Source organism: Coenobita brevimanus, chromosome 37 (genome assembly GCF_032717465.1).
Source record: "Coenobita brevimanus isolate Jiangsu-jjx chromosome 37, ASM3271746v2, whole genome shotgun sequence".
In the NCBI taxonomy this organism is placed as follows: Eukaryota; Metazoa; Arthropoda; class Malacostraca; order Decapoda; family Coenobitidae; genus Coenobita; species Coenobita brevimanus.
In genome coordinates, this window is record NC_136990.1 from 2,666,776 (window position 1) to 2,683,450 (window position 16,675).

Here is a 16,675-nt window from a genome sequence, read left to right on the forward strand (position 1 = left end):
GCCCTTATGGCCGAGCGTCGCAAATGGGACGATCCGCGTTTTAGGGGTTAAATGAGGACACAGGACAGATTGGCCGACAGGATTTAAACAAGGAGGACTCGAGAAGGATTATCTGAGAGGAATTAAATGAGGACAGAAGAAGGATTGGTAGATAGGAATTGCACGAGGACACAAGGACTGAGGATAAATATGAAAGAATGTTGGTGTGCCCCGTGGCTTATTTGAGTATGAACCCAATGAAGTGCAGGGTGAAATTACCCTTCTCTGCAGTTCACCAGTCCCCTTTGGTGGGGGACAGAAGGAAGTTAGAGGCAGTGAATCTGTTTGTGACACTGCACGAGAGTGCCCTCCGGGATGAGGGAACTTTCGGCAGAGGATGGAGTACGCTGGGATCGGTAAGAACTGGAAAATTTTCAGTGGTAGTGGTTTGGGAAAAAATTGAGGATTGGAGATTTTAACCCACCCCGTCCCGTCAGCGTTTGGGTACGTTGCAACATTTTGCATTTGCCAGTCCCGGCGACGTACTGGTACGTCACGCAATTGCAAGGTCCCTAATTTGCACAATTTTCAATTTTCGCGCGTGATTTTTCGTACGTATGCACGGGACACCTTTCTCTATTCCTCTACAAGATGCCAAGCAGGGACAATGCCTTACTCGCATAACCTCCCCCCCTCACGCCATCGTCTCGGCAATTCACCTGTTACCAGTGACCTGGCCAGTAAAGATATTCAGGGCCAGAGTGATTCCCCAATCAATGACAATGTGGAGGACATAGTTTACATAGCACCAGAAGAAGAAACAGTCAGAAATAGTGATCAGGTAATGTGGCAAAAGAAGGTCAGGTATGGTGATGAGTTAGTGAGTGAAACAATGCTCATAATGCCTATATTACCACTTGAAAACCAATATACTCTCAAACTACATATAAATTTGTACTAAGTAAATAAATAAATACCGCTTATGAGTTGTGTGAAATAGTTACCCTCCAATAGAACTCGTTTTCTTTGGTGCCAACTTGTTAGACAACCCAGTCAGGTAAGGAGGTACTTCTACCTGGATCAAGTATTTTATACGTCAGGTGAGCGATTTCTCTATGAATTTTCGATGTTTCTCACCAAAATCGGAGGTTTTAGCCCCAAAATTTTTTTTTTCGAAAATACCTCGGGATCGGGCGGTGACAGAGGTGCGAAATAGCTTGGGCGTGACGGGTTAAATGAAAGGATTGTGGCCCCTGGCTTAAATGAATCTAGTAAACTGTTGGCTGAAGTTGCTCTTCTGCAGCAGTCTTCAATTGTTCTTCTATTTTAAGGGTTAGGAGGAGAGTAAAACTGGTCAGTGAATATATGTACCCGGTTACAGGTAACCTCATTTTATTGTGTTCTTGAACCCCTTAACCGCGGGGCATCACTTTGGTGACGCTCAGGTGCAAGGAATCGTACCGCTGGGCGTCACATTTGTGATTCTGTGTTATTTTCAATTCACCCGGGCTTTCAGTTGGTGGCTTGTACCATTTATCAGTACTACCAGTGTCCAGCTCTACTCAGTTCTGCTAATGTCCTCTTTACTCCCATCCACTGTTGACAATTTAACCATTTTTCCAGTGTCCTTGACTCCCCTCCTTACCTCCCCTCCATTACCCTCTCCTCCCGCCTGCTCAGCTGCGCTGCGCTGCACGAATTCCGGATGGTGTTTTCCATTCATTTTATCCGTTGAAATGTGCCCTATGCCCTATTCTTATACATAAAAGAAAGAGAAAAGGTAATTGATACTGCCATACATCTGGAATGGGCAAATTATCACCTAGCAACACCTCACGTGCACTCGTTCGCTAATTTTCCTTTTTTATTTACCCTTGAAATATGCGGTATTACCTGTTCTCGTAACAAAAATACAGTATATACTGTGTAAGAAAGGTATGGAGAAGCCTAAGTGATATTTACATTCACCTGGAACTACCTAATTTATTATGTATTGTCTAGATTTCCTGGCAATCATTTAATAGCATATAACTTAGCAGCTGTCGCACCCTGACATTGACAACCCTTCCCTGCCCCTAGGCCACATCATTCAGTTTACTGTCGTCATTCAAGGTGAAACCACATCCGATTCGCGTCTGTCCTTCGCCCTCTGCAAAGGGTCCTGTGACCTCTTCCCCTACTAAACCTCGTGTGGGAAGGGCCAAGTGACTCTGCTGTGGAACGTGAACTGGCAAATATCAATGATGATGATGGACAGTGACTACAATCTTTCTTGTGACTGTAAAACAGTGCAAGTGGAAATGTAAATAATGTGTAAATAGCATGTGAAAGCAATGGATGTAAATATGATTGAACAGTGGAAAATAGTTTATAAGTTACTGCAAGTGACAGTGCATAACATAGTGTAAATGAAATAGAAATGTAAATATTGAAAATACATTACGTAGTATATTTAATGAGAAAGTGAATGCCTGGAGTGAAAATTAACTACCATTGCTGAAGGAAACTTATGCATAAATAATGTAGGTATAATTTAATAAAGTAAGATGAACTTAAAGTGCGAGTGTGCTTATGAATAATAAATGACAGAATACCAGCGGGGAACGAGCATGGGTGGGAAGCTCGTACGCGCTCGTAATTTACATTGCTTGCAGTTGTTGTTGTTATGCATGAATTAGGAATGGCCAGGAGAAGGATTGTTAGCGTGGCAGACAGGGATTAACTGAGAATGGACACGAGAAGGCTTGAGGAGAAATGAGGAGGAGTACTGTTGTTTCCCTGGATTAAATAAACATGAACCCATTGAACTGCAGACTAAAATTGCCTTTCCCTGCAGTTCACCATCCTCCTTTGTGGGGGGCTGGAAGGAAGTTATAGGCAGTGGATCTGTTTGTGCTACTGCCTGAGTGTCCTTCTCCAGGATAAAGTTTTTTCAGAGGAATAGTGAAGAATGTAGTCCCATGCCAGTTAAAATTAGGCGGCAAGTTATAAGAGAGCGTGTCGGGTTGGGGGTGCTGCTGTAGGAGAATGTTCTTGGGTTGGGGATCGGCGGGTAGGAGTGGGTTCTCGCCCATCCACTAGTGGAAGGGGTCGATCTGAGTACTGTACTTTGGAAAGGTTCGGCTCTAACCCTGTGGTCGTGCGAGGTGGAAACCTCATGGGTTGCTCATTTCCCCTCTTGCTGTGAGCCACCGTGAACATGATCTCGCAGTAGCTACTTCCTAACTTTGGGTTCGTCCCCAAAGACTTTGAACCCCGACACAGTACCCTTCAGTGGGTTGGCTGGAGAAAGACTGTTTAGTGGAGACGAATTGATGGAGAAATATGGAAAGGCATGGATGAAAGTGTCGTGGGCAAACTGATAAATGTTCTGGCAGTGGATCTGATAGGTTTGACGAACAGAAAGTTAGGTTGGAGAAACTAAAAATTGGTTAGGAGGTATGGATGGAGGTGCCACATGAAGGTGAACAAAAGTTGGTCGAGAGCAAATTAGGAAAGAATTTATGGTGAACAGAGGTGAGACGGAGTGGAGAGATGGTAAACGAGAAGGCTGTGGCACCAGGATCCCGAATGCAAATCTGGTTGACTGCAGTTGAAGTTGCTCTTCTCCAGCAGTCCACCATCCTCCTCTCAAGGGATAGGAGGAAATTCATGGATGGGTGATTTGATGAACAGTTATTCTACCTGGCAGGAATATTTTGCCACCATGTGAAGGACTGGCAGATGGATTAATGCACAACAGACTCGAGAAGGATTGAGGAGAAACGAGAAGGACTGTCGACTTGGCAGAAAGATTATGTGAGAACGGAGACGAGAAATGACGAGGATGAATAAGGACTGTCTGTGTGGCAGACAGGACTTAACTGAGAAATGACTCAAAAAGAATTATTGGTGTGGGAGGGGAATTAAATGAGGACACAGGACAGATTGGCCGACAGGATTTAAACGAGGAGGACACGAGAAGGATTATCTGAGAGGAATTAAATGAGGACAGAAGAAGGATTGGTAGACAGGAATTAAATGGGAAAGGTAGGTTGGCAGGAATTACACGAGGACACAAGGACTGAGGATAAATACGAAAGAATGTTGATGTGCCCCCTGGCTTATTTGAGTATGAACCCAATGAAGTCTATCTATCTATCGCCAGACACCACAATCCCGCAAATGGTGGCCATTTGACATTGAGTTAGTTGTTTTACAGGGAGGGGCACCAACCCTCCACCAACCCACTTGTTGACACGTAGGGAGCACGTATGGTTTGGTTATATGGTTACCACCCAGCGTTGTAAATGGTTTCTTGGCTTACAGGAAACCATTTGGCTTGTCACTCAATGTAAAGCCACCTGTAAAGGAAAGAAAAGGAATAAGAAGTGACAGGAAAGATAGGAGAAATAGGAAGAGAGGAGGGCAGGAACAAAAAAAGAATGATAAAAGCTAAGGAAGTAGGCAGCACTACATCAAGTGAGTGGATGATGGTCGCCACCACCTACCACAAAATGAAGTGCAGGATGAAATTACCCTTTTCTGCAGTTCACCAGTCCCCTTTGGTGGGGGACAGAAGGAAGTTGGAGGCAGTGAATCTGTTTGTGCCACTGCACGAGAGTGCCCTCCGGGATGAGGAAAGTTTCGGCAGAGGATGGAGTACGCTGGGATCGGTAAGAACTGGAATATTTTCAGCGGTAGTGGTTTGGGAAAAAATTGAGGATTGGAGATTTTAACCCGGCCCGTCCCGTCCCGTCGACGTTTGGGTACGTTGCAACATTTTGCATTTGCCAGTCCCGGCGACGTGCTGGTACGTCGCGCAATTGCAAGGTCCCTAATTTGCACAATTTTCAATTTTCGCGCGTGATTTTTCGTACGTATACACGGGACACCTTCCTCTGTTCCTCTACTGTACAAGATGCCAAGCAGGGACAATGCCTTACTCGCATAACCTCCCCCCCTCACGCCATTGTCTCGGCAATTCACCTGTTACCAGTGACCTGGCCAGTGAAGATATTCAGGGCCAGAGTGATTCCCCAATCAATGACAATGTGGAGGACATGGTTTACATAGCACTAGAAGAAGAAACAGTCAGAAATAATGATCAGGTACGAGTAATGTGGCCAAAGAAGGTCAGGTATGGTGATGAGTTAGTGAGTGAAACAATGCTCGTAATGCCTATATTACCGCTTGAAAACCGATATACTCTCATACTACATATAAATTCGTACCAAGTAAATAAATAAATACCGCTTATGAGTTGTGTGAAATACTTACCCTCCCATAGAAATCGTTTTCTTTGGTGCCAACTTGTTAGACAACCCAGTCAGGTAAGGAGGCACTTCTACCTGGATCGAGTATTTTAAACGTCAGGTGAGCGATTTCTCTATGAATTTTCGATGTTCCTCACCAAAAGCGGAGGTTTTAGCCCCCTAAATTTTTTTTCAAAAATACCTCGGGATCGGGGGGTGACAGAGGTGCGAAATAGCTCGGGACGTGACGGGTTAAATGAAAGGATTGTGGCCCCTGGCTTAAATGAATCTAGTAAACTGTTGGCTGAAGTTGCTCTTCTGCAGCAGTCTTCAATCGTTCTTCTATTTTAAGGGTTAGGAGGAGAGTAAAACTGGTTAGTGAATATATGTAACCGGTTACAGGTAACCTCATTTTATTGTGTTCTTGAACCCCTTAACCGCGGGGCATCACTTTTGTGACGCTCAGGAGCAACGAATCGTACCGCTGGGCGTCACTTTTGTGATTCTGTGTTATTTTCAATTCACCTGGGCTTTCAATTGGTGGCTTGTATCATTTATCAGTACTTCCAGTGTCCAGCTATACTCAGTTCTGCTAATGTCCTCTGTACTCCCATCCACTGTTGACAATTTAGCCGTTTTTTCAGTGTCCTTGACTCCCCTCCTTACCTCCCCTCCATTACCTTCTCCTCCCGCTTGCCCAGCTGCGCTGCGCTGCACGAATTCCGGACGGAGTTTTCCGTTCATTTTATCCGTTGAAATGTGCCCTATGCCCTATTCTAATACATAAAAGAAAGAGAAAAGGTAATTGATACTGCCATACATCTGGAATGGGCTAATTATCACCTAGCAACGCCCCACGTGCACTCGTTCGATAATTTTCCGTTTTTATTTACCCTTGAAATATGCGGTATGACCTGTTCTCGTAAAAAAAATACAGTATATACTGTATAAGAAAGGTATGGAGAAGCCTAAGTGATATTTACATTCACCTGGAACTACCTAATTCATTATGTATTGTCTAGATTTCCTGCCAATCATTTAATAGCATATAACTTAGCAGCTGTCGCCACCCTGACATTGACAACCCTTCCCTGCCCCTAGGCCACATCATTCAGTTTACTGTCGTCTTTCAAGGTGAAACCACGTCCGATTCGCGCCTGTCCTTCGCCCTCTGCAAAGGGTCCTGTGACCTCTACCCCTACTAAACCTCGTGTGGGAAGGGGTAAAGGGCCAAGTGACTCTGCTGTGGAACGTGAACTGGCAAATATCAGTGATAATGATGGACGGTGACTACAATATTTCTTGTGACTGTAAAACAGTGCAAGTGGAAATGTAAATAATGTGTAAATAGCATGTGAAAGCAATGGATGTAAATATGATTGAACAGTGGAAAATAGTTTATAAGTTACTGCAAGTGACAGTGCATAACATAGTGTAAATGAAATAGAAATGTAAATATTGAAAATACATTACGTAGTATATTTAATGAGATTGTGAATGCCTGGAGTGAAAATTAACTACCATTGCTGAAGGAAACTTATGGATAAATAATGTAGGTATAATTTAATAAAGTAAGATGAACTTAAAGTGCGAGTGTGCTTATGAATAATAAATGACAGAATACCAGCGGGGAACGAGCATGGGTGGGAAGCTCGTACGCGCTCGTAATTTACATTGCTTGCAGTTGTTGTTGTTATGCATGAATTAGGAATGTCAAGGACAAGGATTGTTAGTGTGGCAGACAGGGATTAACTGAGAATGGACACAAGAAGGCTTGAGGAGAAATGAGGAGGAGTACTGTTGTTTCCCTGGATTAAATAAACGTGAACCCATTGAACTGCAGACTAAAATTGCCTTTCCCTGCAGTTCACCATCCTCCTTTGTTGGGGGCTGGAAGGAAGTTATAGGCAATGGATCTGTTTGTGCTACTGCCTGAGTGTCCTTCTCCAGGATAAAGTTTTTTCAGAGGAATAGTGATGAATGTAGTCCTATGGCAGTTAAAATTGGGCGGCAAGTTATAAGAGAGCGTGTTGGGTTGGGGGTGCTGCTGTAGGAGAATGTTCTTGGGTTGGGGATCGGCGGGTAGGAGTGGGTTCTCGCCTATCCACTAGTGGAAGGGGTCGATCTGAGTACTGTACTTTGGAAAGGTTCGGCTCTAACCCTGTGGTCGTGCGAGGTGGAAACCTCATGGGTTGCTCATTTCCCTTCTTGCTGTGAGCCACCGTGAACATGATCTCGCAGTAGCTACTTCCTAACTTTGGGTTCGCCCCCAAAGACTTTGAACCCCGACACAGTACCCTTCAGTGGGTTGGCTGGAGAAAGACTGTTTAGTGGAGACGAATTGATGGAGAAATATGGAAAGGCATGGATGAAAGTGTCGTGGGCAAACTGATAAATGATCTGGCAGTGGATCTGATAGGTTTGACGAACAAAAAGTTAGGTTGGAGAAACTAAAAATTGGTTAGGAGGTATGGATGGAGGTGCCACGTGAAGGTGAACGAAAGTTGGTCGAGAGCAAATGAGGAAAGAATTTGTGGTGAACAGAGGTGAGACGGAGTGGAGAGATGGTAAACGAGAAGGCTGTGGCACCAGGATCCCGAATGCAAATCTGGTTGACTGCAGTTGAAGTTGCTCTTCTCCAGCAGTCCACCATCCTCCTCTCAAGGGATAGGAGGAAATTCATGGATGGGTGATTTGATGAACAGTTATTCTACCTGGCAGGAATTTTTTGCCACCATGTGAAGGAGTGGCAGATGGATTAATGCATAACAGACTCGAGAAGGATTGAGGAGAAACGAGAAGGACTGTCGACTCGGCAGAAAGATTAGGTGAGAACGGAGACGAGAAATGACGAGGATGAATAAGGACTGTCTGTATGGCAGACAGGACTTAACTGAGAAATGACTCAAAAAGAATTATTGGTGTGGGAGAGGAATTAAATGAGGACACAGGACAGATTGGCCGACAGGATTTAAATGAGGAGGACACGAGAAGGATTATCTGAGAGGAATTAAATGAGGACAGAAGAAGGATTGGTAGACAGGAATTAAATGAGAAGGGTAGGCAGACAGGAATTACACAAGGACTTAGGATAAATACGATAGAATGTTGATGTGGCCCCTGGCTTATTTGAGTATGAACCCAATGAAGTGTAGGGTGAAATTACCTTTCTCTGCAGTTCTTCAGTCCCCTTTGGTGGGGGACAGAAGGAAGTTAGAGGCAGTGAATCTGTTTGTGCCACTGCAAGAGAGTGTCCTCCGGGATGAGAGAAGTTTCGGCAGAGGATAGAGTACGCTGGGATTGGTAAGAACTGGAAAATGGCAGCAGTAGTGGTTTGGAAAAAAATTTGAGGATTGGAGATTTTAAATGAAAGGATTTTGGCTCCTGGCTTAAATGAATATGAATCTAGTAAACTGTTGGCTGAAGTTGCTCTTCTTTAGCAGTCTTCAATCGTTCTTCTATTTTAAGGGTTAATGGGAGAGTAAAACGGGGCAGTGAATATATGTACAGTACCAGGTTACAGGTAACCTCGTGTTATTGCGTTCTCTAAAAACACTTGTTAGCTAATTGATCAAATGTAATAGTAACGATAGTAAACGGAACATCAGAGACTGTATGTCAAAAATTGGTGCTAGCAGTCACTTGAGAATGTGGCGATCATATACAGTATTCTAAAATGTTTCTGAAAACCATTTGGCTAGATGAATAATCGAATGTGGGAGTCATAGTGACACTGGTGAATTTGGAGATGGTGTATCAAAAGATGGTGCTAGCAGTCATGTGGGAGTGGAGGCCATAGGATATTTTGACGGTTTAGTAGCTACGAAAAAATGAGAGTTAACACTGCGGAAGGTGTGGGAAAGTTGGCAGAGAGACAGTGAGAGACGAATTTGTGAACAGAGATGAGATGGATTCTAGAGACTAAATGAGAATTTGGCACCATGATCTTGAATGGAAACCTGGTTGACTGCAGGTGAAGTTGCCCTTTTCGAAATGTCAGTCCTCCATCCAACTCTCAAGGGATAGGAGGAGATTCATGTGTACAGTTGTGTGAGCAAGTGGTGGTCATGTATTGTAAAAGGAGTAGTTTTATATAAATTCATCATCATTCATTGCCAGACGCCATGTATCCCACACGGGGTGGCCAAGGGCTTAGAGTTAATTGTTTTACAGGGAGGGGCACTAATCCTCCACCAACCCCACTTGACACGTAGGGATGCCAACAGCATCTGGTGTTCCCAGGCGGTCACCCATCCAAGTACTAACCAGACCCAACGTTGCTTAATTTCGCTGATCGGACGGGAAGCGGTGAACTCAATGTGGTATGGCCGTTTGACTGTAGTTGAAGTTGCTCTTCTCCAACAGTCCACCACCCTCCTCTCAAGGTGATAGGAGGAATTCATGGCTGGTTGTGTTACTGAGCAGTTTACCTGGGTGTAATTGTGCCACCGTGTGAAAGTAGGTCAAGATGTGGCAGAAGGATTAATCGAGAGCAGACATAAGAAGGACCTGGGTGAAATGAGGGTTGTTGATATGGCAGATGGATTTGAGAATGGAGACGAGAAGTATTGAGAAGTGAGGCTGTTGGTGTGGCAGACTGGAATTGACTGGGAACAGACATGACAAGGACTGAGGGTAAATGAGAAGGATCGTTGGCGTGGTAGACGGATTAATTGAAAACGGAGATGAGAAATGTTGAGGAGGTTTGTTGGTGTGGTAGGCTGGGATTAACTAAAAGGAGATGAGAAGGATTGTTAGTGTGGCAGGCAGGGATAAACTGACAGTGGAGATAAGTACTGTATTGAGAAATGAGAAGGATTGTTAATGAGGCAAAGACCTTAATTGAGAACGGACACGAGGAGAAAAGAGGGATTCCTTACGAGGCAAATGCATGAATTAGGAATGGCCAGGAGAAGGATTGTTAGCGTGGCAGACAGGGATTAACTGAGAATGGACACAAGAAGGCTTGAGGAGAAATGAGAAGGCTTGGTAAGGAGCTGGAGGGCTGGTAAAGGATCAGTCAGAATGTTTGAGAAGATTAATTGGAGAGGAAAAGAAAACTTGAATAACCGGTTGGAAGAGAGGTGCTATGGAGAGGTCACTAAGACTAATGAATGAATGTTAGAGATGTGAAGAATGATTTGTGTGAGCTGATCTTTAGCAGGGTTGATATGGAAATAGGACTGGTGAGTGAATAATTGTAACATGTGATGAGATGCATGTGCATAAGAGAAAAGGGTGTGTAGAAGTGGTAGTATGGATAGAGAACAAGTGATTGAATATGAGAGAAATAAAGAAATTATTGCATGTGTGTGAGCAAGAGTGAGGAGGCTTGGTATGGAGCTGGAGGGCTGGTAAAGGATCAGTCAGAATGATTGTGAAGATTGATCAGAAAAGAGAAGAGAACTTGAATAAATGGGTAGAGGAGAGGTAGGACTGACAGGTTTGAGAGTGAGCGAAATGGAAAATGGTTTTGTTGTTGTAAGTATGGCTGGCAGAGTGAGAGCTATGGATCCATGTGAAGTACCTGAAAGACGGGAGAGGCATGAGTTGTGTGTCAGAGAACAAACAAATTGGGGGGGGTGGGGGGCAGGGCTTGGCTCAGCCCCCACAAGACAGCCAGAGCTGAAGATAGGTGAAGAGTGTACCTTGGCAGAGTGGAAAACCAAGATAGTAGAGGGCAGGTCAGGTTGGGGGTGCTGCTGTGGTGAAAGTTTTTGGGTTGGGGATCAGTAGCCAGGAGTGGGTTCTCGCATGTCCGCTTGAGTGGAAGGGGTCGTTCAGAGTACTAGGAAGGGTCACTGAGTACTGGGTAAGGTTCGACTTTGACCCTGCGGTTCTGCGATTTGGTGTTCCACTTCCCTTCCTGCTGTGAACCACCCTAAATATGATCTTTCAGTAGTTACCCTCTTGCTCTGGGTTCGCCCTCAAAGAGTATTTCGACCCCGGCACAAGACCGCTTTGTAGTTTGGCTGGAGTAGGATATGTAAACAGCCAAGAAAAATTATCAGACAAGATAGGAAGGTATGGATGGATGAGAACAGTATGTATTATTTTGGGGGAGGCAGAAAGAGTGAGGAGAATTTGTTTGGAAAGAATAGGGCTAGTTAGGGAAGGGGGTGGGAAAGGCAATTGGTTGAAGGAGGTGAGAGTAGACAAGTGTGTTCTGAAAGAGTATTTGTATATAAATGACTTGGCAAATTTTTGATTGATATTGGACTTGACAAGTGTTTGGTTTAGCTAGTACTGAGCAGGTGTTTGAGTGGGTGACCTGGGCAGATGTTTGGTTGAGATAGGACTGGGCAAGTGTTTGGACGAGATTTGATTGGGAAAGTGGTTGGGTAAGAGTGAAATGGGAAATTGTTTGGGTGAGAGGACTGGGCAAGTTTTTGGATGAGTGGACTGAGCAAGTTTTTGGTTGAGTGGACTGAGCAAGCACTTGGTTGAGAGTGGATGGGGCAAGTATTTGATTGAGAGCTGTGAAAGGGAAGAAACAGGGCAGTAACAAGCAGGATAAATTAATAGTGGACAATTGTTTGAAAAAGATACAGTGAGAGATGACTGCAGGTGTTAGATTATGAGAGCTGGGCAGCAATTGAGTAGGGAGAGAGGAAAGGCTTTGCAAGAATCATGAGGAAACAGGACCAAAATCGAATTGATTAGGCAAGAGATTGGGGATGGGTTGGCTTTTGGAGTAGGGTAATGCTGTATTTTAATTGGTTAGGAGGGAATGGATACTGGAGAACGATATGTCAGGAGTTGGAAAGTTCAGGAGTAGTAATTAGGAAGAAAATTTGAAAACTTTGCTGGCAAAGGTATGAGTAAGGGACAAGAACCTAGAGAAGAAAAGGTTATGAGAGAAAACTGGAAGTATCGAATAGGGAAAAAAAATACGAGATTATGCAGGGATCGTCTTGGAGAGAGACCGAGGCAAAAGTTTAGGAGATACTAGGTAGGATTACTTAGATAAGAACAAGGCCCCAGGAAGGGTTGTTAAGGCAGGATAGGACCAGGAAAGGATTTTTTTCAGAGACAGCATAAGGAGAAACAGTTTGGACAGAAAGGACAGTTGATCGGAAGAGCAAGGGCTGGAAAAACTAGTTGAAGGAGGACTGAGTGAGGGTGCACTGGAGAATTGAAATGTTGAAGTACAGTACTGTGAGAGAGAAAGTACAATATTAGATCTAAGAATGGATAAATGTTGGGGTAGATCCTTGTATGTAATTATTAGGAAAGAGCTTAAGTAGGTATGTACTGAGATTTAAGTGGTCAGCACAGTCAAAACTCAAACGAGAATTGCCTGGATCCAAAAGCTTTATGAAAAATAAAATTTGGGGACATATAATTCCATTAAGATATTTTCGAATAAATGGGCTAGTCCCACAAGCACTACAGTAACGTCAGTGAAGTATTGTGTATTAGTAACTTACTGTTTTTATTCTCTTTGTCAAAAAAAAAAAAAAAATTGTCAAGGGAAGAAAAACAAAGTAATTAGTAAAAGCAGTTTAAGGACAAATCATCTCACATTGCATGAAAATATATTTTGGAACAGGAAAGTCTATAGAAATTTGATTTCTACTTAGGAGGTTTTGTACCAGATTGTTGAAGATATATGTAGTCAGTTTCAGGATATGATCTTCATTTCTCTGCAACAACTTCTAGTGTTACCAGTTTGTAAGCATTTTTTAAAAATCTGTATTATATAAAGATTTCGTACAGCTATAGTATCATATATATATATATATTTTTTTTTTAATGGGGGGAGGGGGTGTTTCAGAGTGGCATAGGAGGTTTCTTTGCACCTCAGCATTTTATTGAATCTATTACACTATTTTCATTCAGCATTTACATGCATTTACATTTTCATTAAACATCACCACATGTGAATAAGTAACTGAGGAAGAGATGTTGGAAAGTATGCCACTGCAAAATGGAGGGGGCTACTGGGTATTTTGTGCATGTTGCTGCTGCTGTTGTTTTTTTCCCCTAGGGTTGTCTGGGATTTAAGCTCAGTTGGCTACAGGCTGAGTGGCTGTTTGAAAGCAGAGAGACAAAGTGTGGCATCCACCAACACCAGATTGCAGTGCTTTTGGATTTAACAGGTGAATGATACTAGGCTGCAATGAAATAGGCTACTCAGTGCAGGGTGAGCCATGTAGTGTGTGTCTTCAGAACAGGTCCAGATATAGACTGAATGGTTGATATAATGGGAAATTAGCAGTATTTCAGGATGGAAGAATTGGCTCTAGGACAAACATAAAATTACAAGTAGATAAAAAGCAGTACACAGAGACTACATGGATACAAATAGATAGGGTCCTAAGGAAAATTTGAAAATAAAAGTAATTTAACGTAAACCATATGCGGTAAATGAGTATGCAACAGGTGAGAGAGAAGGAAGAGATATGATAGTGAGAGTTATATGAAACAAAGTTTAGAGGTTGTTCTTTCAACGGGGTAAATTGTTTTATTTCAAGCAGCTTTGGAAATTTTGTAATTCCTCTTCCTTGGTGATTTACTCTGCACAGAACACTTTGATATTCTTTTGGAATATTATTGATGCAGACTGTCAGTATTAGAACAATATACTGTAAATAACATTAATGTGTTAGAGACAGAATAAGTTGCTAAGGAAGAGGCACTTTTAAGCCTCCATTGCCACTTACAATATAGCTCAAAGTCATCCCAATAAGGGAGTTCCCAGTAGGAAGCAAAGCATTTGAAGTGAATGATTTGTTATCTATTTATGAGTTGATTTAAGTATTTATAATTCTGATTTCACAGGATTGGCAGTTGGAACTTATACACAAACTCTCTGACCAAAGGGAATATATGAAGAACCTGGTAGGCAGGAAGATGGCTTGGTACAGATGATGGCTGCAAAGATGATACTCAGCTTGAGATAGGACGGAGACGGGGCAGAGGGATGGCTTGTTACAGCGGATGGTCACATGAAAGATACAGTATCAGTCTGGGTGAACTGTCTTCTGGTGAGAGGCTGCAGAACCAGAAATTACCAACCTTTAGTGAGATACAATGGATTTAATTATATAAAAAGTGGGAAAGCAGGAAAATATCTTGTAAATGTATAAGACATGAGTATGTGAATATAAACTAAGGCAGGGTAAATGTTTAATGGATGTAAAATGAATCTCTCTCTCTCTCTCTCTCTCTCTCTCTCTCTCTCTCTCTCTCTCTCTCTGTCATATTGTGTGTGAAGAGATTGTTTTTCAGATTCATGATGTGAAAATATGCAAAATGATTCATCAGTGATCACTTAGACTAACATTTGTAGTTGAAATACTTGTAAATTGTAGTGTGCATGCTTTAGCTTGTAATTGTAGTAGTAGGGTAGACATTAGTACTGTAGGTTAGATCAAATATTTGGCTTCTCTGGATAATTTATCTTCCTCCCTCCCTCCCCCTTCCTCCATCCACCCACCCATTGAAGCCAGATATTTCTAAGCAGAGTTTCCTAAAGAAATGTTCATTGAAAATCTTTTGAACGTATTTCCTAAATGATTATTATTTTTATTTATTTATTCTTTCAGATTGTGTACTTAAATAAATGTCATGTGTATAACTGCATATGTATTAATGTCTTAGAGTAATGTAAACATATTTCATTCAGACCCTAGGGCTTTCCTATACTTTAATAAAAATTATCTTGTTTTCATAAAATTTGATATAAAGGGGTTTGAATGGGGTATATTCCAGTAGGTTATAACCCTTCCAGACCCGGGGTTTTTCAATAAGTGAATTGAAAAATAATGATCAAAATAAATTAGTCTGAATGAGATATGTAAAAAAAAATGTTATTGTTTTTTTTATATGGCTATTCTTACTGTGAGTCATCTGCAGGTAGTGGTGGGGGTAGGATGGGAGAAGCCTGTGAATCGTGTTCTGGATGGTTTCGAAAATTTTGAACATTTTTGTGTGCACTGTATTTTGTAGATTGCACTTTTTATTATATATTCTGTTTTGGGTAAATGACATGTTTTTACAACCTGGTAGAATTGATGTGTATAGTTTTTACTGCAAAATGCCTTCCATAAGATGAATATAATTATGGTGGATGCAAGGGAAAAAAACATTTACTTATGCAATTAATTTATGTTCTCTAGCTATCTCCAGATGATTTTATTTACTGTAGGATAGACTGTGCACTTGGAGGGATTAATATACAGTATAGCTTTCATAAACAACTTCATTGCAAGATGTCTGCTCTAAGGTGAGTGTTATTGTCTAGCTTTAGCAAGAAAAGAAAAAAGAATGTGTGTGTACTGTATTCTAGACTCTTGCTATCCCAAAATGGCTACTGTATTCAGTTTATAACAGACTTAGCAATCTGGAGGGAATAATACATAGTTTTCATTTACCTATAGGTGCAAAATTGTCTTCCATAAACTGAATACAGTTGTCTAGTGGTAGCAATAAAAATGTTCAGTTGTGTAATTACTTTACTGTATATTATCTTGCTATCTCCGGATTGTTATTTGCCTTAGGGTAGACTTTGCAACCTGGAGGGATTGATATGCAGTATAGCTTTTATTAACCCCTTCATTGCAAGATGTCTGACATAAGGTCAGTATATGTGTCTGGTTCTAGCAAGAAGCAAACGGTGTATGTCCAGTTGTGGACTTTTATATCATACCCTTGCTACCTCCAAATGACTTTGTTCTGTTTATGACAGACTTAGCAGCCTGGAGGAAATAATACATAGCTTTCATTTAACCCTTCAGTGCTAGCTGTCTTCTCTAAACTGAATCGAGTTGTCTAGTGGTAGCAAGTAAAATGTTCAATGATATAATCTATTGTTTATTTTCATGCTATTTACAGATTATTTTATTCACTTTAGGGTAGACTGCAACCTGGAGAGAGTTTATGCTTCATTAACCTCTTCATTTCAAGATGTCTACCCTAAGGTGAATATAATTGCCTAGTTGTAGCAAGAAAAAAATGTCAATTTATTATGCTCTGCATGTTGTATTCCCTTGCTTCTGTATCACCAAAAGATTTTACTTACTTTTGGATAGGCATTGCAGTCTGGGAGCTCAATACATGGCTGTCATTATCCTCTTCATTGCAAAATGTTTTCCCTAAAGTGAATAAAGTTTCTAGTGGTTTAGATTATATTGATTATAAAGACTTCAAACATGCTTGTATGTGTTGGCCATGGTCAGCTAATGGCAGCTTTCCACACTGATTTTTCTCTGGCATCTTCGCTGTTTGACATCACACTACAACCTCAGGGATGAGGGACATATAGAGAGGTTGGCAAAGATCAGGCAGTGTGGAGAGCCACTGATATGACTAGTGGTTGTGAGAAGAATATCAAATGATTCACTTGGGATTTAATATTCCTCTGCCATCTCCAGCTGATGTTTCAACTTAGGGTAGGCTTTGCAATGTGGGGGATAAATGTATAATTATCCTTCACTAACTCCTTCATTGCTAGTTGT

The 16,675-nt window shown here is 41.9% G+C and overlaps 1 non-coding gene across 1 annotated transcript; it reads right to left on the bottom strand.

Annotated features, from left to right (window-relative positions):
- Window positions 1-9,430: 9,430 nt before the first annotated feature.
- Window positions 9,431-9,549, bottom strand: LOC145396418 (5S ribosomal RNA). The gene has a single exon (XR_013896776.1). It is a non-coding gene; the product is annotated as a 5S ribosomal RNA (ribosomal RNA).
- Between the last annotated feature and the right edge of the window lie 7,126 nt (window positions 9,550-16,675).